The following is a 22,721-nucleotide window of genomic DNA, read 5'->3' as shown; positions in this document are numbered from 1 at the left end:
TTCTCTGCCTTCCTTCAACCTTTCTACGAATGGAACAGATCTTTTCGCTTTGAGAGCAAAAACCCTCCTTGAAAAACTTGTCCCAGATGTGGGGCCAATATATTTAGTTTCACTTCACGTTCCTGAATGCGAAGGTCTGTGCCGCGCTGGCCGCTCACGCCTGTTTCCTCCTCTGCGCTTTACAGAGGAAACAGGTGGGTTTAAAGCCCTCTAAAGACACCAAAGTGGTTCTTTACAAAGTGACTTGCAAAGCAAAAATGAAAAAAAGATTTTCTTCTTTTTTCCTGGGATTTTTGAGCATACGAAGCACAAAAATAATCACATAAACGGCACGAAGAAATTAAAACCAAGGTTTTAGTCCAAGTCAGCAACCCACACGCAGCCTCCCTGCTGCTTCGCCCCCGCGTCACACAGACACGGCACCCAAGCCTGGGGCTCAAGGGGCTCTTCTGCTCAGCTGTGCCCAAAGCCAAGACCTTAAACCCCTACACGCTGCAGGAAGCAGGGCTGCAAGCCTTGAGGTTTGGGCAGGCGATGCCGTTCAGAAAGAACAAATGCCTTTTTTATTCATTAAGGACAAAGAGAGCTAGCGCTGGAGAACACACACGGGTCCCACCAGCACCAAGTAAGAAAACACCGCGGCATCTTCCTTTCTTGCTGACCCACGCCAGGTCTTTAAGTCGGGTTTTGCCTCAGAAGTTGCTGCTAATTCTCCTTGTGTTGGAGCCAGGCCGGCAGGGCAGGGGGCCAGCGGCTCTGTGGCTCTGCCTCCCGGCCCCCCCGGCTCCGCAGCGCTTGGCTTCAGGTGCGCATTGCACATCTCACTGGGGACTCGCTTGTTTTGTCTTGCGCTGGAACAAAAGTGGCATAAAGTCAGTTTAATCTGTGTGATTTCACTAATGCGGTGGGAAAAGAGGAAACTGGCTTCTTCCTTGGAAGAAATGCTGATGCTCTTTCATAATTTCTATAATGACATTTGATATTATGGTGATGAGTGCCTTAGAAATACATATGATAATCATTATAATCAAGCACATGTGTCTGGAGAATGTAATAGGTACATTCTATAAATTGGAAAATAAACATGTGTTAAGGAATGACTTCTAATATTAATTTCCATTTTTAGAAAGCAAGGTCCCAGATCCAACTGGGGATTAAAGAGCCAAAAAGGGACTCTGAACGGGCTGGATGCCTAAATCCCAACCCCTAATCCGCAGCCCTGCCGCTCAGCTGCTGCTAACGGCGAAGGCGGTGGAGACTGGGGCGGCTCGGTGTGCGAGCGCTGGAGCTGCTCAGCACCAGTGAGCTACGCCCGGGTGCACGGCCGCTCTGATGCACCACTGCTGCTTCCCCGCCACCTTTGCTGGGTCGCCTGAAGCTCCGAATCTCCTCCCGATGAACCTCAACATCTGAAGCGGGTTGTGGCTCCCACGGGGAGCTGCCTGCAGAGCGGGTACCGCGCCGCCCTCGTTTGCCGGGGCTCTGGGAGCAGAACCTGACTTTACCCCCGTGCCAAAGCACGGTTGAATGTAGATACACAACCCGGCCACCACGTATGCAATTCAGCAGCCAGTAACTGGAGGCCACTTGTAAAACGCAGTCACTAACGCTGAGCAGCAGCCCGGCCGCACCTCGGCGCTACCGGAGCTTCGCGCTGATGTAAAGGCACGGGGAGCAGCAGAACCACCGTGGGACAAAAGCAGGGCAATGCTCTGCTGAATGAGGCACATCGCATTCTTTCTGAATGGAATAAAAACAAACTATCACTTTATGGACCTCTCAGGCAAGTCCAACAGCTGTTGTAAATCAGAATAACCCCGCTGGCTTCAGTGGATCTACTGCAATTTATAGCAGCTGGGAATCTGGCCTCGCGTTCCCCAGATAGGTACTGGATTTTACCATTAGCAGTTTAATCCTGTAAGCAGGGATTTATTACAGAAAGGAAAACATGAATAACTGTGAACAGAATGAACAATGTTATATTTTGAAAGGAGTAAAAGAGCAACGCTAGAAGGTGCATAATAACTCCCGAGAAAGCCAGCGAAGGCGGCGCAGCCGGCGCGGGGTTATTTGGCCTCCAGAACCGGGGAGTTGAACCCGACCGAGAAACCTCGGCCCTGGGCTGGAGCGCCGCGGAGACGGAAGACACTGCGCCTCTCCCGCACTGCACAGCCTATTGGTTTTATAAGTCATCAATGTATATTGTGTGCCTATACCATTACCAGGACAAGCAGGAGGTGCGCAGAGTCATTTGAGTGCCGGAGCCAGTTGTCCCATGCTGTGCCCTATGGGAAGCCGCTGATTCCTACACTTGGAGCAGGGACAATGCAACTTAATCAGAGTGACAGGAAACAGGCAGCAATTACAGTGTGCAGCTACATCTGCTGGGTTCCACTTCACTGAAGGAAGAGTTATCTCAATTTTAATGTACATCCCTTTTTCATGTTTCATTTAACCTCTGCTGTATTATTAAACACATCAAAATATAATGACAGTCGTTAAAAAAGAAAAAGAGAACGTTTTGGAAATTTTGGACTCTCCTCCTTTCTCTGTAATTTAACGGTATCGGTTTTACTTTCCCACAACATTCTGCAGCAGTGGAAGTCTAATTTAATATATCGTTTTGTTTATTTTCAAACAGCAAGTACAGACCTAATCCTCCCCTTGCAAAATAACTACTGATTCACCAAAAGCAAGATCTGACCTGCTGGTACCAAGGCTTATTCACTTAGACGGCGGAGCGAAGCCTTCCCAATAGTTTGCTCGTTCTCACAAATCGTGTTGCTAACCTTGAAAGGCTCTTATTGTTAGCGTTTAACTGGCAAAGGAATCATTCCGAGCTCTTCCCCGGGTCTGTGTGGACACCTGCCTGTTGAGAGGTGCTGGTGATTTATTACTGTCACTAAGATACATTTGGGGGCTTACTGGATCCAACCTGCCTCGCACCTCCAGAAACAGCCTTCCTGGTCAGATATGAATGCCCTTCTTGTTCTTATACAATACTTGCAATAGATGTTAACTCTTCAGATCACTGTATATGTGTGTAACACCTCTATTGCGCTGGTACTCTGTTTGCTGCCCGAGAGCAGCTCTCAAGGCTTGGTGCTCTGCGCCAGAGCTTGTTGTTAAGCACCCCAAGCACAGCTCTCCTCTAGGACCAAGGCTCAGCTTCTTTGTGTAGAAATTAAGAACAAAACAAATTAGTATGATGATGCCATTGCACTAATTATTACTTCTCGGTAATAATCCTAGAACTGGATGCAGAATAATCCTACAGGAATATCTTGTTGTAATTTATTTATCTAATATTTGGTTCACTGAGGGAGGCGTATGAGTTGTGCATCTTAAGTCAGATGAAATCTATACTGGATGCAAGGCAAGCCAGTGATCTCCACCACCGCAGGGTCTCCCCCTCTGCTCCACGACTCTCCAAGCGAGTCTTGCCGCTGCAGAGACCGCATGGTTCTTCAAGACCCCCTCACCGCACGCAAATACCTGCAGTATTACACAAGCAGCAACAAAACCAGCTCATTTCACACTGACAGGCTTTCTCGGCGCAAAGGAGGGAAGCGTTTTGACAGGGACCAGTGTAAGAAGCCAGCACGGTGGCAAGCGAAGCTCCAGCAGAAGCCGCAGCCAAGAATGCAGAGGCAGAAGCGACTCCACGGCTGCAGCTCTCGGCAGCTCCAGTGCCTGGAAGGCAGAGCTGGACTGGGGAAAGAGGCAGCCCCAGGACACCCGCACGCCCACGGGTCCCACGCAGGAGGTGTTTGCTCCACATTCCTCGCACCGGCGCAGTTGGCCCGGAGGCCCTGGGGCAGGTCCACACCTTAGTGGCGAGGAATGCGGCTTCTTAACGAGCTCCATGTACTGTGGAGGGCTTAATGAGGATCCCTCTGTGAGGACTAGAACTGGATTTATCCCAGCGCACCGCTGCGTGGTCCTCGTGTTCTCGGTGTGGCCGCAGTCCTGCTGCGCTGTTCCGACGGCTGCTCAGACAGACGGACAGGTACGTGGCGATGCAGCGGCTTCAGTGCAAGTTATGCCATCAAACCTGCTGGCGCTGGGACTCACTGCCCCAAGGGGCTCACGCGGCACAGCACCCACAACAGCCCCGGTCCCAGGATGAATTCGAGGTGTCCTCCTCGGCACCCGCGGGCACCTCCAGGCGCCAAGGGCAGAAACAGACGCTGTGTATAACTTGCAGATGGAATCGCGGCACAAAAGCAAGCGTTTACGCGGGATACTGTGCTCTAAAAGGTCGTTATGCGGTAGATGCACAAGCACTTCCAGGCCTGGGAGCGCTCAGGACCGCCGAGCTCCCGTGCGCCGTGGCGGGGAGGACTTTCCTCCGTTCGCTGCTCTCCGCACCGGCAGGCTCTGCGGAGCGCGGACAGCGGCTGGGCGGCACGATGGAGACGTCCTCCCTTCCTGCGGAACCAGAGCGTGCCAGCACTCCTGGCGCGGGAGGAAACCAGCTCTCCCACCGCTCGCTTTATGCTCGAGCTCCCAGTCCACTTTCTCCAGCAATCCTTCTTTACTGTGGAGCTTGGACGGGGCTTTTCAAGAAGGGAGGGAATCATCAAAGTCTTCCTCATGTTTTTCATTTCTAGTTTTGGTGGCAAGTTTCCTCCCCCCTCCTGGAAGATACAAGTGCTTGCACACATGGTGAAGCTTTACCGATGTGTCCCCTAAGGCTCCACGTTTATTCCAACGTACTTGGAGATGGTTACAGCTCCCCAGAGTCTTACCTGGGTTACTGATAACGTCTGACCACTAAAAACCAGATCCGTTCTACCACTTTAAATTCAGGGCATGAAGACTGAGAAGCAGAAATAATTATCCATTCTGGGTTGCCCTGCGTGTAAACGCAAAGTCCTGCGTGCTGCCGGCTCCCCTTCGTCACAGCAGCCTCCAGCAGGACTCCGTCCTCACCCACTGCGCCACCCCTACACTTCTTCTGTGCCCAGTTATGCATCTCCGGAAGAGTCACTGGTTTACACACGACAATCTCAATCCAGCTCGTCTGACATCAATTGGAAGCGTTAAAGCAAGATGATACTTTTCAGCTGTAACCTAAACAAAATATAGGAAAGCAAGCGCTCTGCCTGGAAGACAATGAAGAAACCAACCGGAGGGGGTAATCAGCATTTGAGGAGTCGTTAATTTAACAAGGACATCTTAGGTGAAGTTGCCTGAAAAAAGGTTCTGTGCAGTTGCCAGACACCTCCCCACTCCGAGGGCTCCTCTGAAGCACCGCGTGTTAATCGGAAGGAAGTTGGAAAGCTTTCTAGCAGGATGCTGTAAGAAGCTTCATTAATACGGGGTCCAGCGGTGGATTGCATGTTAATACAAAAGGCAGGATAAGATAATGAAAGGGTGAATAAAGGGTGAGCAGCCCCGTGCCCTTCAGACTTGGGCAACGCTGGGCCTGGAGAGGTGGCCGGTTTGGGACAAACGGCCCCTGTCTTGTAATAAGCACAACAAGAAGAGCAGAACTACGAGAAGCATTCGGTCGAGCAAGACCTTAGATTAGATATGAATTATTCTGTTTTCATTTCATTTAGTTTGATTTTCTCTCTATTTGCTATTTTCTAAATTAAATAAACCTTGCTTGATTGAAGATAATTTGCCTTTACTGACTATTACTTAAGGATAAGCATTGCAAAGCCATTTCAGGAGAGGAGGAAAAGAAAGCCACCGAAATTTAGGGTTTAGCGACACAAAGGTACAGCGGCTATCCGAGTGAAACACCGGATGGAAGGTGAGTGTCCGCACAGCCCCCACAGCTCTTGTGAGTCCAGGGAGATTCTGGGCAGAGGGAAGGAGGGGAAAAGCCGAAAATGAAGGTGCTAGCTCCACATGTCCAAAAGCGATCCTGTACAACCAGTCTGTAACAGAGCTCACGCAAACATTTCCTCCCTTTCCCACCGCCCTACGCACGTACCCGCCGCTCGTTTTACTGCCGGCAAATAACGAACAGAATCACTCCACGTTTCCTGTGCGCCGAGAAGACATTTGTGAGTGCAGCATCACTCACCCTCCCACCAACCAACCATTTCGCAGGTATATTACACTGGCAGACGGCTTTCTGCGGCACCAGGACGCTGCCACCAGCTTCCCAGCGGCTCCACAGACACCGCCAGGCTTCCTTTGCGCCTCCTGTGCTTCAAAATTTCATAAGCTGAGCTACTCTTGTATTTACAGATAGTGCAGCAATAGGGACCCATAACCGCTACACAGAGTTGGATGATGCACCCTTTTTCTTAGGGGTTATGTGGAGAGATTATGGGCTTCAACAATTTAACTGCCTTGGTTTATTTCTACTTTATATTGCAGTTGCATCTGGAAATGGGAAAATTCGGTTTTAAAAAGAAGAGAGGGAGAGATAGGGGAGCAGAGAAGGAAAGAAAGGAAAAGGGAGGAGATTGAGCAAGTCAGACTGGTCATGTTCAGCTTCTTTGAACTGACCTGATCACAGAGATTTCCCCAAAACTATTCATATCCGAAACCCGATTGTCATTTTACCCCTTATTCTGCCGTCACGTTTTGCTGTTTGCAGAGTGGGCAGCAAACGTCTCTCCTGACATCGCACCCTCAACCCCACGAAAATCTGCAACAGCCTAATGCCTGCGGTCCCGTACCTCTTCAGTAGCTGCTGATCCACGCAAAGCAAACTGGTTTGGGCTTACCCAGAACAGCACTGCCCGCCCTGTCATTTGTAACTGCTGCTCACAGTGACAGAGCCTCTTCATCACTCCGCACGCCGGAGATGGACCTCAAACTCATTAAAAGCACCGAACTTTCTAAGGGCGGAACACCGGGAGCGGCCAAACACCTCGGCAGCTCGGACCTGCACAACGTTCTTCCATGGACCAACTCACGGGGCAGCACCGACCGCGCACCCGCGTCCGCACCACTCACCGACCCCTCGGGAGGACACGTCTGCCGGTCCCGGACCGTCCCCGCGTCCCCAGCGCCACCCCAGCGCCTTCCCGCCGGGGTCAGGGCGCCCCGCCTAGCGCAGACACGGAGCCGCTTGGATCACAGGGTATCCGAGAACGGGTTTCGCGGGAAGATGTTCCCTCACTCCCATCTGTGCAGATCACCGCTTGAAATATCGCCTGCACTTTCCAAACTCTTGCTTCACCAGAAAATACAGCCAGAGCGAGCGACAAAAAACCCCGTCAAAAAACACATGAAAACGGGTAACGAATAAAAAACAAAGAAACAAGGAAACGCTGAAGCAATCACTCCTCCTTATACATTTGTTTCGCTGTCTGACATACACAATAAATCGTAACCGTTACCAAACAACCATTGGAGTTCCAATGATGTACACACATCTATAATCTTAGTTAGCTGCTCGCTGGCATACCTCAGGAATGCCACTGTGTCCTCCAGTGTAATTCTGTATCAATGACTTTTCCAAATAAATCTAGTCGCTGGTTTATATTAATGAACTGTCACAGTTCCCATTGTTTTCCCATGGTCTTGCAGCTGCATTCTTTCACAGGTGCTTGGCAAATAAAAATGATGCTGGTTTGGGGTTTCAGGCTGATACAAAATCACTCCTTCAGCAGATTGTTAGGGAGTTATTCATGCACAAAACACATCTTTACTTCAGACAGCCTGCTTTTCTCCTTATTCTCCTCTTCCTCCGCTGACCCTTTGCGTTTCTGATGCTTCCTGGCGATGAAATGAAAAGCAAGATTGCTTCTTGCTTCCACTTAGGGGAGAACCCGCTTGACAATAATAAGCTTGGAGTGGAAAGCACGGCTTGTCTCTGGTGTAAATCCAGAGCGCTCCCAGCGCAGTGTGAACCGGGGCAGCTCTTGTTTGAGCTCCAGTTTGCAGGCAAGCCAAAGCTCCGGCACAACTTCAACGGGTGCAACCGGGGAGATCATGGGGCTGGTAATTTTGCTAGTCTCCTAAAAACCAGAACAATAATGGTAAGGATGACTGCTTAATGTGTAAAGCACAGAGTGAGCACTCAGCGTGTTTATGGCCGGACTTTGTGCCCCGGTCTGGGGGCACAGCGGGTGGTGCCAGCTCGGCCCGACGCTCCCGTCGCCCTGAGCCCAACGGCTCTGTCACCGGCTGCACAGTGAGAGGCGCGCGGCGGCTCAGTGTCGGTTCCGGGTGCTCACACCGGGACGCCTGCGAGCAGGAGCCAGCCTCGGGCGCTTTCAGTTGCCAGTTGGAGGCATCTTAGCGCTTGCTAAAGCCCAGGAACATCAGCTGTTTCATCCTTCTCTTCCGACTAGACCTGTAAAGGCACAACCTATCAATGTCTTTGCTGCAGGAAGGCGATGGGGACGATGATGCTCGGAGCACCCCCGGTCACGTCCCCACTGCAGCCAAAGCCTCGCTGGTGGAGCCACGGGCGAGGACGAGGTGTTAAACAAGTGCCATGAGGTTCAATGGTCCTGGAAACCACCCAGCGGGGCATCACTGCTTTAGTTAAACTATTTCACTTGCGACTCAATAGTAAGGATAACAATGAGAACATGTAATATGCAAGAACCTGTGCATTTACGCTAGCCAGATGCAGTTTTGCTTTGTGCTTCCTCCCTCTAGTGCTTTTTTTTTCCTAATCCCTCATTTCTTTTCAATCTTTTAAGCTCTCTCTCTAGTTTTGCAGACAACACAATCAATGTATCTGAACAAGGCCCTGGAGTTCCTGCTGGGGAACAGGAGGTTATCGTATTTTAGGGATAACTTCACGCATTTCCATTACTCCTCCTAAACCAATGTTAAGATATTTATTTCCATTTAGTGCATATTAAGCAGTGCAATAGCGTTGCAGCGGGGACAATACACAGGCTGCAGTGACCTGGCCAAAACCCAACCTACAGCAGGGTTATTTGTTAATGACACAGCTTCCTAATGAAGGTGACAACTTCAGGTAAATTACACGGATGCTTTTTGACCCTATTTTATGCTGCAGGCCCAAATATTCAACATCAAATGTACAATCCATAAACCGTATTTGCACAAAGGATGGGGAGGTGTAGGGAAGCAGATCAGAGAATGTTTTTGATGGAGTTATGGCAGAACAGCGAAGGATATTGTAGTTTTCAGGAAGGACGGCTTACACCAAAACCCCACATCCTCATCCTACCAAACATATCATGACCCTATTTCTTGCAAAAATTAGAAGAGGTTTCAGCCTTAAACAGGACTGCTCTTTTTTAAGAGTCCACACCACATTAGGGATCCATGCAGAGCTCTTAAAGCACCTCCAAAAATTCCTTAATCTGCGTTTTTAAACAGAATGGGAGAACCCTTATTTAAAAACTCCTAGCCCCGCATTATCACTGCAAGTTCGCCTTGTTAAAGGGGTGATGTCAGGTAGTTTAGTTTAAAAGTTAAATAAGAAAATGCAGCATATATAGCAGTAACACGCTTGGGCTTGATGGCGTTGATGTCTTTTGGGTTTCCCGCGGCTCCTCGGTCCCAACTCCTCGCGCTGGACGATTTCAGGATTGTTTCATTTGGCGTCACAGCGGGGAAATTAATAGGAACAGAGAGAAGGGCAAGTATTTGCTTTCACTGTCTTATTTTCAACCTCAGGAAACTCGCCTGTAGCTCATGTGAAAGCCGTGCAGGTACAACGTCACCTCTCAGCCCTTCTCCCATTCACCTGAGGCTTTTGGAGCTGTTGAACACCGTGACGGGGCTGGGAGCTGCGGGTTTCAGGACATCTTCATGGTGCACGGAGATCTGTGGGTGCACGGTGGCCAAACATCGGTGTTTGCACTACAGTGAGACACGTATACACCTCCAAAGTGCAGACGGCCTAAATGCAGAGAGCTGGGTCCAGAGGCATCGGGATCCAAGCCCAACAGAGGCTGGATGCTGGAACACTCGCGCCGCTACGGGTTTGCTGCTCCTTGTATTGCCGTTTCCTTTCCAAACTCCTGCAGATGAAAGTGAAGCTGTTCCTGGGTCTGTGCAGTGATTGCACAGTGGAATAGAAACCAGCTGCCCTTCTATCTTGTGAACTAAAATAACAACAGAGCCAGGGAATTCAGCCCCATCCTGCCATGGCTCCCCTCTCAACAGAGACCTCACGGTGTCGAACTGAAGATCTCGCTCTTATCCATTACTCCTGAGCACTTGTTGAACGACGGCAGGTTGATAAATCGCATTTGAAACAGTCTATAAGCAACCGTGTACATTCTCCACGCGATCGATTTGCCTGCTCGATGCGACACCTCGGAGCTTCAGCAGCAGCTTTGAGAGCGGACGAACAAATATTTTTGTAAATATAAAGCAGAAGGTACTAGACTGACTGTTTCTTGGCAAGGAGGTGCAGAATGAGGGCCTGTGCCCACACAGGAGGTTGGAAACAGCAACGGGGCTGGCTCCAAATGAGAGCCGCTCGCGTTCTCACCTGGGTAGAGACGTCTACGCCTTCACCGGTTGGGGAGCACTAAATCGGGGCGATGATGTGGACTGAGATGGGAGCAGGTTATTCTAGAGAACACAAACAATGGTTTCTGGAACGATACCGACCAAAAAGCGTCTGCCAGAAGCACAACATAATTCTGAGATCTGTTCCCCGCTCAACAGTTTCCAGACTCTGTGTGTTAAGGGTTCGCGCATCAATCATTCCCTTACTGCCCTTCCCAGCTGCCATGAGCATCCTGCATTCCCTTCTAACTCCATTTATTACAGAAAAGCTGGAGGGAGCAAAGGCTGCTGCTTCCTTCTCTCATTTCTCTACGCTGGCACTATTAAAAATCCAGAAATCTCCATGGGAACGTGGCTCGGGTTTGGTTGTTGGGTTCTGGGATGAGCCTTTCAGATCCTACCATTCCATCAGTTCAGCGCTATTACCCGTATTTTTGCTACGCAAAATAATAAATCCCAACCTTCCTTAGGAATCCCGCAGCTATAAACGCTTCAAGCCTTGAATTCCTTCCTCTGTCTTCTGCCAGAAGACACAGAGTGCAACAAGGCGACACAAATCCAGCCGAATGTCCTGGACCTTCTCGCTCCTCTCCTCGGTGGGAGTGCAGACGGTACAAGCGGCCGAGCTCTTCCCCAGCTTGACTCAACAACTCCTCCCGCAATCACACCCTATGGTCCCTATGGCTTGGGGGGACATCAGCTCAACGGAACCTCCCGATTAATTACAGTGTTGTCAATATTCATCATCTGTGAACACACACACACAGAGCGAGAGGTCAGGAGACGGCGCAGCACCAGCCTTTCCTCGCCGTTGTTCATACTCCTGGCGTTCACTAACAGCAAAAGAACCAACTACGTGGACAATGTGTTTCCTTTTAGAACAATAGAAAAGGTACAAAATGCGCATTTTTGTACGATACACTATATTCACTCTGATAGTATCCTGATGCTTTCAATTACTTTTGTTTCCAAGATTACACGGCACAGATAAAATAGTCATCTCGGAACGGTAAAAAACAAAACAAACCCCATAATTCTCCATTTATGTAAATTTCCTTCTTGACAATGATAATGAAGGCCACAGAGACACTGCCGCGTTTGCCACATCATTCTATTCACGCCTTCCTTTTTTAGGTTTGATTGTTCAAAACTCCACTGAATAATTGAATGAATAGATGATAGCACGCAGGAATATTTGCTTTTAAATACGACGTTTCGTTATTACGTTTTATATAAAGCAGAACATTAAAGACACTTGGAAACAGCTTCAAAAAGGCTTTTTTATAAAACGTGGATTTTATTCAAGATTAATTTTCGGTGAACGAGTTCTGCAAAAGCGCCCAAGTGATTTAGGAGTTAAACCCAGGAACAAGCCACTGAAAGCAGAGCTGTTGAGATACCCAAGCACAACGTATTTTAAATGGTTGGGAACAAGCAAAGATTAAGACAAATTTGTCTAGAATGTAAATAATCTGCCCGTTAATTACAAGATATCTTATGTGAAAAGTGAATGAATTTATATACACCTGTATACGTACGCCTCAAATATCTATCTGAATTTTTTTCGTGTCAGGTGTATTACGGTTTTTATTATGCCTAAATTAATGTGCATAAATCACAGAGGATCTCGGGAAAAAGTGGTTTTATATGAAGCAAAACGAGACACAGCAGCAGAGCAATGAAGGCTCAGAAGAAAATGAGGTGTTGTTTGCAGGGAGACTCAGTCTACGGCCTGGGCTGAGCAAGGCTGACCCGCACAAGCTCTAAAGCCAGGCCTAAGGGAAGCCCCGGTGGCACCGGCCTGCCGTTTGGGCCCATGATTTCGGGAATGGAGTTTTGTGAGCGATCGGGTTGCCTTGGGTTGTGTTCGCAGCCCGTTTGTGTCCTATCGCTTCTTTTAAGAGCTCCTTTTAAGACCCGGCGCTGACTGCATTTCTAATCCTTAGAACAGTTGCAGAAATAGAGACTTCATCCCACACAATGGATTATCCGCGAGGAAAGGAAATATTGGCACAAATACCACTCTGGCTGGGGTTTATTCTATAGCAAAGCAAATAATTTGAAAGCACAGCCGAAGCCGGGCGGCCTGACTCCAATGGTAGGCACCATTGGTGAGGAACGTCAAATTCTATCTGCAACACTTCACCGGGGCTTCAGCGAGCCCTTAAATAGACCTTCATATAGACCTTAAATAGTCCTTCATTCCTGCATGAAGATGTGTCAGGCTTCAAAAGCCAAACCCCCTTGCAGGAAACCGTCAGTAAGTTTTACAGCCTTCAACTTCACCACGGTCTGGGAAATCCGATCATTTTCGTGTACGGGTCTTGTGTGGTTTGTGCTTCTGCAGCCCAGAAAAGCAAATGGTTTTTCTTAAAGGGTTTATAAAAAAATACAGCAACATAAATGATGCCTCATCTCATGTAACATAGGGGCAACAAGGCGCTGGTCGTTGTCACACTGACTTCAACACGAATTTCACCTTCACCGCATGTCACGGTGCGTCCCAGGCTCGGAGCAGGGTCTATAGCGCTCACACACAAGGTCAAACTTGAAGACTGACAATGAAGGAGAAATCAACCTGGTTTTGATGTATTAAATCATTCACTAGAGAAATGCACAGTCTTATTACTGTAACAGGACGGTATTGCTATCCATGTAAAAACTGTGAAACACACCAACAAAACCCCTTGTTTGGAAAATCACTAAATGAAGCACAAACTTTTCTCTTTATGCTGCTTTACACAGATTAAAATTGATCTGAGCTTCCCCTGACACGGCCGGGGCCTCAGCACTGCTGCGCAATGGCATCGCTCTGCTCATTTGGGATATTTTGGTATCTCTCTCTTGACTTTTTACACCTGCACCGGGTAGGGTGGCCCAGCAGATGTTCTGCGCTGCCCCACAGTTAGGCTGAGCTTTTTGGGGTGCTCCGGAGCCAGGACGGGGCGATGCACGGAGCTTCTTGTTACGAATCAAGGAGCATGAGCTTGAGTTTCCCTTTAGGTCCCACTCAAGCTGCTGCTACCAAAGAGACTATGCCTGCAATCCACACGGAGATAGAGAGGAGGTTCTTACAGTACTGAAGTCATAGGAAGGAAAGAGGGCACAGTTCCTGAGGCACGGGCTAAAAATAACGATTTAGGTTTTGCCTCCAAAAGAGCACTAAATATGTTTAATTTCAACCACGTGTGTGTTCCCATCCTGATTCAACACAACATTTAAGCACGAGGCACATGCTTAACTGGGATTTAAAAATATACCCTTACACACACACGTGCGTGCTTAAAACCACAGGGACAAACCTCTCATGTCTCTACTTCTGAGCGTATATTTAAGTGTTTTCTTGTCCCTGTGCATGAGCAAAGCGAGCGCTTTGTTAGGGCAGCACGGGAAGCACCGCAGCGGTGCAAACATCTGCGGAGAGCGCTGCCTTCAGTGCCATCCTCCCAGCAAAATACATGGAAGGAAGCATCTGGTTTCATACCGCAAGGATTCCTAGATGTCCCCCCAAATCTAATCCTGAAAAGAAGGCATTTGAAAGAAAGGGACTCAAAGCAAAAGGCAACTGGGAGAGCAAAGGGTTCGAAAGAGCAGAGGAGACGTTTTGGGAAGGATGGATGTAGGATGTAGGATGTGAAAAGCAGCACGTTGTCTGATGGATCCCCGAGGATTTGGGGCCATCTTTGCAGTGACAGTGGACATGACACAAAGAGAGAGAAAACTCATCAAAAGAGATAGAAAACTCATCAAAACCCCACAGAGTCACTGTTCTGCCACAAGGGACGGCGGCACCGGTAACCAAGGGTGAGCACATGGAATGTGACGGCGCTAAGCTCCTGGGTGGACGTGAAACTTAAACAGAGGACTGTGTGGAGCGAGGCTGCAGAGCGAGAATATCATCCTGCCGCCTCGCATACTCATCCACATGACACAATCGCGGGAGAGCTTCCAAAGGACTCATTAGCCAAAAGTGTGAATGCCGGCCAGATGGTTTCCCTGGATCCCGAACAGTCGAGAGGATCAGCCCTGTGATTTATGGTGGGCTCGGTGCGACCCGCAGCTCCGACGGCTCTGCTGCTGGTGCGCGGTCAGCGGCGGCTGCAGCTCCGCGCTGGTGACACGGGGACACGGGGACATCCCGCGGCCCATGCTCGTCTTCCTTGATGGCACTGGCGAGAGTTGTAATTAAGGATCCAGAGAACAGTCCTGGGTGTATTTCCCGGGAGCTGGGGTGTGGGCTCCAGAGGCTCTTCCCCAAATGCTCTGCCATCCATGGAAAGACTCCCTGAGGATTTTATTTGCTCTTTACATGAAGTTTTTTAAGTAACGGCACTAGAATGAAAAATCCTCCTCTTCTAACGTCTATCGCTGCTTTACATACACATTTAATACTCAGCTCTATGACAACCTCTTCAGAACACATGGACAAAGGTGACGGACAGAGTCCTTTTTCGGCCTCTGTTCACTGCTTTCACTGGCCAAACTCTCTGAAACGCAGAATTCACTACAGCTTTCTGTAGTAGGAAACACACTCATGTTCACACTGCTCATCTAAAGCTCACTTTAAACTCTTAATCACTGCAATGGCTTTTCTTTTAACAGGTTTTCTTTGACATTTCTGTGAGAAGTTACTTAATTTTGTTCTATAGCAATCTTTGATTTCCAGTGTCGGTCTCACGACAAACCACTCACCACTGTAATGACCTCCCAAAGTCCTCCCGTTGCTTTCAACTACGTTCTACAATTCCTAGGGAAAATCCATTTATGAGGAAGGAACACATGGTGCAGATAACTATTTGATTCACTGTCCCCGATCTCCTAAATTCCTGATGTGAACTGGAAAGGATGCATATTTTATGCAGTGGGTTCCAGCTTCCAGCACCAGCAGAACACTGCAATGATCGCTCTTGTAACAATCCTCAAGCTTTTGAAGGCAAAATCAAGTTGGTGCTTGTTTATGTGATATTCGTTATTACACCATTGGACAGGGTTTATCTGGAAATCTGCAATTTCACATGTGGTACTAATCTTGACTGGTTATAGATATTGATATAAATACATATATATAACCTGCGTGTAAATATATCTATATCTCAATATATATATAACATGTACATATGTGTATCTCCATAAATACATGGTTACATGTATCCAATGTCACTTTTACACCTCCTGAGCGGATGAATGAAGACCGACTTCCAACTTGAGTTTAAACCGGAATTGGGTCCCCCCAAACCACTGAACCTAGTTTGCCATGAAATGAATTCTAGTAGCGTTTCCTTCCCCATATGCATCCCATACAATGAATGGAATGTTGACCAAACACTAATGGTCCGATTATGCCCTCAGCTGTCCCCAGCAAACCCCATTGCGCTTGAAACAAAGGTTGACATTTCCAGCATACACTGCGTGGTTTAATAAAAGGGGTTTAATATGGAAATGAAACAAATCTAGCATTAGAAAAATAAGAAGAATTACAATCCATTTAACTGAAACCTGAAGCTCTTTATATTTAAATCATAATACACTTAGAGTAGCAGCTTCCCTAACAACTGTCCTTGTCAGAGATAGCCCTTTATTCTTTCCTCTGTATTGCTTGTCAAGTAGCTAATTCAAGGAGCTAATTGTGAAAATAACTAATCCAACCACCATGTATTCCTCCAATTATTTTCTTCATCCCTTCTCTATTCTTATTCCCATGCTAAATTTTCACATCGCCTCTTAATTAGGTTATAAGGACGAGCAACGTATGTCAGCGCACAGTCCCCAAACCCGAGGATCTCGCATGAGCTTCCATGCACCTGGGTGCAAGAACTAAAATCAGATATAACAAGAATGATTTTCCACCAGCAGTGCAGAAACTTCAAAGAACACTCAGTATGTTAAACAACACCATTTGGGTGACCAGACTATGAAATCTCAGGAACTCCCTACAACTGTTCCTCCCATGATATACAGGCCAAGAAATGCCATCTACCCTGGCATTGTTTAAGCAGCTGCATAAAATGTTGTGAACTTTTCCCTTGGCCATAGATATTTCTGTGTAGAAACTGAGGGCGGACACTCGTGTATAAAGAGGAATATCAGACTGAAACAATCCTGGTTGCCATGGTCCGACCTGGGCAAAACCGCATTGGAAAAGTCCCGCAGACCTGCTCCAAACTATGCGACGGTTTACTGCTCATTAAGGAAAAGCAAAGCTAGGCAGGTATTTGGATGATGCTTGGCCTTGAGTAAACAGATCACCTCCAATGAATCGGCCGTCCCTAAGGTTTCGAATCACTCAGTCACACAGCAGCTGCGCGCCCGGCTCCGCTCACGAAGAGCATCCCTTCAAAAGGCCTTGCCTGTTTTTGCAAGTGAAGAACAAGCGTGTCCGATTTCCACAAGCCACGTAAATAAGCTATTCTTGTTTGAGTAAATTCTGGGGAAAAGAAGAACGTAAAATCTTCAAGCGGATACATTTTCTTCTTCCATTTTTGGTTCAGCCGCTATGCTCCTGGTGACTCGTGGCCCTTGTCCCAAGCCAGCCCATGACCTGTGCCCTTGGGTGTCAATAACAGTAACGTTCCCAGTCGCTCCTAGAGAAATGTCCTTAATATCTGATTCACTTTCTGCCAGAATCAACTATAAGCTTTCCAAATCTTAAGTCTCTATTCAAATGTCATCATTTACACGAAAAAGATGTTTGAAACAACAGCAATATAGAGTTTGCACGCTTCGTCCTACCTTCGCGCGGATAAAACGATGAGCTCGACGCCAAAATACAGACCAAACCGCTAATGAGAATAAAGCCAGAGAAATGAAAACCATCGCATCTTAGATGCTCAGAAGCTTTAAGGGGATGAGAGCTGGCACAGTAAACCATTGGCGTTGAACGAGTAGCACAGACATCGGAGCACGGCAAACGTGGGGACGGTCTGAGCAAAGCTCAGCAGCCGCCCAACCCTGGGCTGGACTTTAATATCGAACTTGAAGAGAACTTCTCAAACACATCTCTTTCTGCAAAGTGATGTCCTGGTGCTATTCCCCAGCTCAAAACGTCGTCTTCTACTTGGCAAACAACACTCATCTTCAAAAACGACCATGGAGTTGCGTTTGAGCTGGTAGTTCTGATATCCATACGGATATGGCTTTTTACTACGTAAATCAGCTATGATACAGCTCCAAACAACATTTCCCTATCATTTCATGGAAAAAAAAAACAACTAAAAATGTTTCTAGAGGAAAAACATTTTTTCCAGATGCTGGTTCTTTAGGAAATATTAAAGATCTCTGCTGAAATCTTTATAAGAAATCGCTATATCGCACACTTTGTATTCTTAGCCAATCTGTCATCGCGACCTGTGGATTTCCATAACCACCTACATATGCCCATTCACTCGACTGAAGGAAACGCACAGAACTAACTTCAGTGCAGTTTGACTCAAAACAACGTTTTTCCACCACAAACCTAAATGGCGAGCCAATAAAATACACGGAAAACCTCTTTAGAGCTACAAAGTCGCACATAGGATGGGGCTTTGGATGCAGTTGTATGTTAAAATTCACTCATGGGGACTTTCCGCACTTGCAGGATGTATAGTACAGTCTCATAGTCAGCGACTGCTGGGGGTGCTGTGCTGGGGGTGCTGTGCTGGGGGTGCCGTGCTGGGGGTGCCATGCTGAGGGTGCTGGGGGTGCCGTGCTGGGGGTGCTGTGCTGGGGGTGCTGGGGGTGCCGTGCTGGAGGTGCCATGCTGAGGGTGCTGGGGGTGCCGTGCTGGGGGTGCTGGGGGTGCTGTGCTGGGGGTGCTGGGGGTGCTGTGCTGGGGGTGCCGTGCTGGGGGTGCCATGCTGGGGGTGCCGTGCTGAGGGTGCTGGGGGTGCCATGCTGGGGGTGCCGTGCTGGGGGTTCTGTGCTGGGGGTGCTGTGCTGGGCTGGGGGTGTTCCAGCACACGGCATTGCCAGGGGCCACGAGCGCCCAGAGCCACCAAGCCCCAGCCCTGCAGCCCTTTCCAAACCTGCCGTCTCCTCCTAACAGACCGAAGGATCCCATCCCATTAAAACCACGCCGCACGTCCTAAAATGACGACATTTCGTTTTAATTGAAGTCAAACATACCCTCCCACTAGGGAAAAAGAAAGTAAACCCAATTTTAACAGGAATTCACAGAAGTACAGCAGAACATTTTTCTTCCCCCTATGTTATCTTTCCACGGAAATCTGAACACGAATCTTTTTGAGGCAATAGACAAAAGTTATTCTTAGCTAAAGCGTACCGAAATTAGCGAAGTTATATTAATTTGGTTCCTTTGTTGACTGTACTGGACGTATGTGTACTAAACCACACTACTTAGACTAAACAAACACCTACAGATTTAGCCTCTAAACCCACGTTTATTGATAAAGGGAGTCTAATCTAAGTGAGGATGCCCACTGGTACCATTGGGCAGCTCTAGAAGCCTTTAAGAACGCCCACCGCAGTCTGGTGCCGAGTGGGTCCCTACCTGCTGTGTCACCGGTGGGTGTGGATGGTGTGGTCCCAGGTGGCCGAGGGGACACATCAGGGCCCCCACTGCTCCACCAGCTCCCCAAGCCGTGGCTCCACTCCCCGGCTCTGAGGGCAGAGAACACCCTCGGGTGTTGAAGCAGCTGCAAGTGAAACAAGAGAAATAACAATTTATAATTCACCCAACCCAAATCCTGACTTTCTCCCAAAAAAAAAGACCAATAGTAACTTTCCCATAGGCACGTGTTATATAGCCTAAAAATACATCCCGCTACCATCTCTGCATCAAACGCTTCTCGGTTTTGGTGAAGGGTCTCTAGATTTCCTCCTGCTGGCTCCGTGGTGCTCGCAGGGGCCATCGGCACAGACACGAGTGGGGAGGTCGTGCACGGAGCACCGCTTGTGCATCTTGGCCTTAGACTATTCTGGAGAAACTCAGGAGCCTTTGACCCCATGAAAACTATTGACTTGCTTTTCTATTCTGGCGCTTTAGCACTCAGTATCCGAACCACCACCATGAATAAAGCAGAACACCTTATGCATGTGTTGGGCCTCCAGTCCTGTGCCCATCTTCAGTCTTTAATAGCAAATAAGTGAACGGGGAGACAACTGCAAGGTGTTATCTCAGGGTGGAACACAGATACGTTCTTGGTTCGGGGCCAAAAATACCCAGTTTTAAAACTCACTACACATTGCTTCAAGCATTTCCAAGCAAAGAAAGGCAACACCCATGGAAGGAGTCATTGGCAATAACGCTGTGGTTTCAGCTTCGTTCCTTTGAAAATGACTCACCAGAAGAGAAGCTCAGAAAAGACCTCTGTCTTGATTACTATCCTGGCCCCAACAGCTCTTTGCATCTGCTTGTGCAGCAGAGCCCGGACCCTTCTCCCCGCTCCCTGCGGGGAGGGAGAATCCTGCCGGGGCCAGACGGGGACGGTGCTGGGCGCCCTGCGCTGAGCGTGGCCATGGACGCCCCAGGAGAAGCAGCTTCCCACGGACATCCCACCAGCACAGCTGCGGTGTGGGACACGACAGCACCAGCGCCACTGCAAGCTCCTTCAGCGCACGTTTTGGACGCGGGCATTAATTACTGCACCACGCGCCATTCTTATGCCTGGTCCCTGCAGTCCCTGAGCAAAGCGCCATGCGGCCGCTCGTTTTGTCACCATCGTTTGGCACCTGGCCCCTGGGCTCGTCCATGGCGCTGTACCGTGCTGGCCAGAATTAGCAGTTTCCACATGGGTTCTTCCATGGCACCAGTTAGAGTAGCAACACAGCGCTTTCAAAATACTGATAAAATTCCCAAAGAGTTTATCTGCAAATCCATAAAGAGTATCTACCCAACATGTGCACGCTCAACTCCTTCATGGGTTTATAAATCCACATTTTGAGGGATCTTTAGAGGAATGAAAAAGGGCACAATCATCCCCAAAGCGGAACAGAACGCAGTTTAGTGCTTTGCTATCCCGCTATTGAAGCCTACAGACAGGGTGAAAGAATTTATTTGGAGACATATAGCTAATGGACACACTCAGGAACGTCAAGACGCGAATTTTAGTGCGATGCTTGGAGCTGTAGCCCCGCTTAGCCTGTTAACAGAGCACTTCAGCTCGCAGCACATCGCTCCAAATCGCTTCACGTGTCTTCCGAGGTGGTAAAGACCCAACTGTCAGCAGCCCCAACATCTGCACCCGTGAAGCGTCCACACCAAATTCCGTGGCACACTCAAAACTGAACATATGGGGACAGCATAAAATACAGTGGATTAGAACCACAAAATAATAATACTGAGGCCAGTACGGCAGTTGTGTTCTTCCTCTTCCTATTCAATCTAAAAACAAAAGCCCAAAGCCCATTATTAACCGTAGCTTCTGCATTGATTTTCAGTTTGCCAACCTAGCGTAGTCTAGAAAGACAAAGTCTTGCTAGAGAGCCCGGCTTTGCTTGTGTCACTATGTGTGAAGTCTTGCGTGTCACCAAGAATGAGCATTCAAACCGGGACGCGCCGGGCCCTGCTCTCCCCAGCCTAATATCTACCAAGGCTTTATTTCTTCAGTGGTATCTGGAGATCCTGGGTGCATTACTGGGTTAAATAACTAAATAAAGCCTTGTCTCTCCTCTGAGGGCTCATATTATTTGGTTTTGCCTCTGGTTTTCTCTGTATTGATTCACTTTGAGGAGAAAAAATCATCTGCATTTTAAACAATAAGCAATTTGGCACCAGCCCGGGCTTTTCTTTGTACCATGTATAGCGCTAAGACCACTGCTGGTGCCAAGGGAATAATAACTCTCAGATAGGAAAACTTCAATAATAGAGGGAAATGGCTGTGTTCGCTCAGCTCTGGGTACACTGAATGAGGAGCCCTCGCCACCAAAACTGTCCCCTGGCTGGGGACACCACCATGCCACCACCACCATGCTTCTGGGGGCTTTGCCACCTCCCACCCTCAGAAAGCCACCCATGTCCCTTCGAGGGACGGCACCCAGGGCTCACACTGCCCAGCAGGCAGCCAGGGACACGTCCCTGTCCCCATGGTGGGCTGTGGGGCTGTGGGACCGGGAGCCAGCCCCCGGTGACACAGTGGGAGCTGGTGGAGGGGTCTGTCCCCGTGCCCTGCCCTTGGGGCCACAGCTCCGTGCAGCAGGGACAGCCCGGGCAGCCTCAGGCCTCCCCGCCAGGTACTGACCTGTGAGATCCGCCATGGTGGTGGGGCTGTGGCTGTCACCGTCCCACCGGGGGACTGGGGCACTTTGCGCCATCATCTGCGACTTTGTGTGCCCTCACGGGACACGCTGCTCCCGCTGCTTCTCCTCTCCTCTTCATCTGAAAGGCGTCGGAAGGAACATCTACGTGGGGGAGTGCGATGAAACACGCAGCCAGGGCACAGCGGCGGTCGCGGGGTCTGTTCAGGAACGGATCTGCCCTCAGAGCCTCACTGAACTCGGCGCTCTGGCCATCGAGGCAGCCATTGAGGACCAACTGAAGCCAATATGGTAGAAAAAGTAAGCCATATTGTCTGTGTACGCTGTCCCTTAAATGTCCCCCTAAGCCTCCTGAGGCACTAAAGCATCCCAGCGTGCCTGTCCCGTCTGGACGACCCACACCCGCGGAGCCCGTCGCAGCTCTGCAGATCCACGTCCCACGCAGCGCCATCCATGCTGGATGTGCTCACAGCACGTGCCCGGACCTGTGAACGTGTCCAAACTGGACGTTCTGTTCAGAATCCGCTGGGAGCAGGAGAAGACTCGGCTTGACTTCCAGGAGCTCCGCTAGAAGCGTGATGAGCAGGCGAGTGCTCTCGCTGAACCATTATTCCCAGTGAGAAATGGGGGTGCTGGTGGCTTCGGGGGCTCCTGAGAAAGGAGGTTTGGGCACCCCCTGAACAGTTTGTGCACTATGAGCACAGTTTGTGCGCTGCCAGAACGGTTCGTGCACCATCAGAGCAGTCTGTGCACCCCCAGAACTGTTTGTGCACAGTTTGTGCACCCCCAGAAGGGTTCGTGCACCGTAACAATGATTTGTGCATCACCAGAGCAGCGCGTGCACTCCCAGAAAGGTTTATGCACCTTCACAATCATTTGTGCACCCCCAAAATGGTTTGTACACCATAACATTGATTTGTGCACCCCCAGAACAGCTTGTGCACTCCCAGCAGGGTGTGTGCACCATAACATTGATTTGTGCACCCCCAGAGCTGTTTGTGCACGGCCACAGCAGTTCGTGCACCAACCAGAGCTGTTTGTGCACAGCCAGAGCCATTTGTGCACCACCAGAGCTGTTTGTGCACCAACCAGAGCAGCTCGTGTACCAA

General features: G+C 49.1%; 1 long non-coding RNA gene across 2 annotated transcripts; it reads right to left on the bottom strand.

Annotated features, from left to right (window-relative positions):
* Positions 1-510: 510 nt before the first annotated feature.
* LOC139826424 (uncharacterized) lies at positions 511-22,354 on the bottom strand. Of its 2 annotated transcripts, none has more exons than XR_011736469.1 (3): positions 21,597-22,354; positions 18,908-19,052; positions 511-851 (listed from the first exon to the last, which is right to left on the bottom strand). It is a non-coding gene; the product is annotated as an uncharacterized lncRNA (long non-coding RNA). The 2 variants fall into 2 exon arrangements; XR_011736470.1 differs by lacking the exon at positions 511-851 and adding an exon at positions 7,139-7,931.
* Positions 22,355-22,721: the final 367 nt, after the last annotated feature.

This window comes from Patagioenas fasciata, chromosome Z, assembly GCF_037038585.1.
Source record: "Patagioenas fasciata isolate bPatFas1 chromosome Z, bPatFas1.hap1, whole genome shotgun sequence".
In the NCBI taxonomy this organism is placed as follows: Eukaryota; Metazoa; Chordata; class Aves; order Columbiformes; family Columbidae; genus Patagioenas; species Patagioenas fasciata.
Note: the sequence above shows the minus strand (reverse complement) of the source record. Positions and strands in the feature narration are given on the sequence as shown.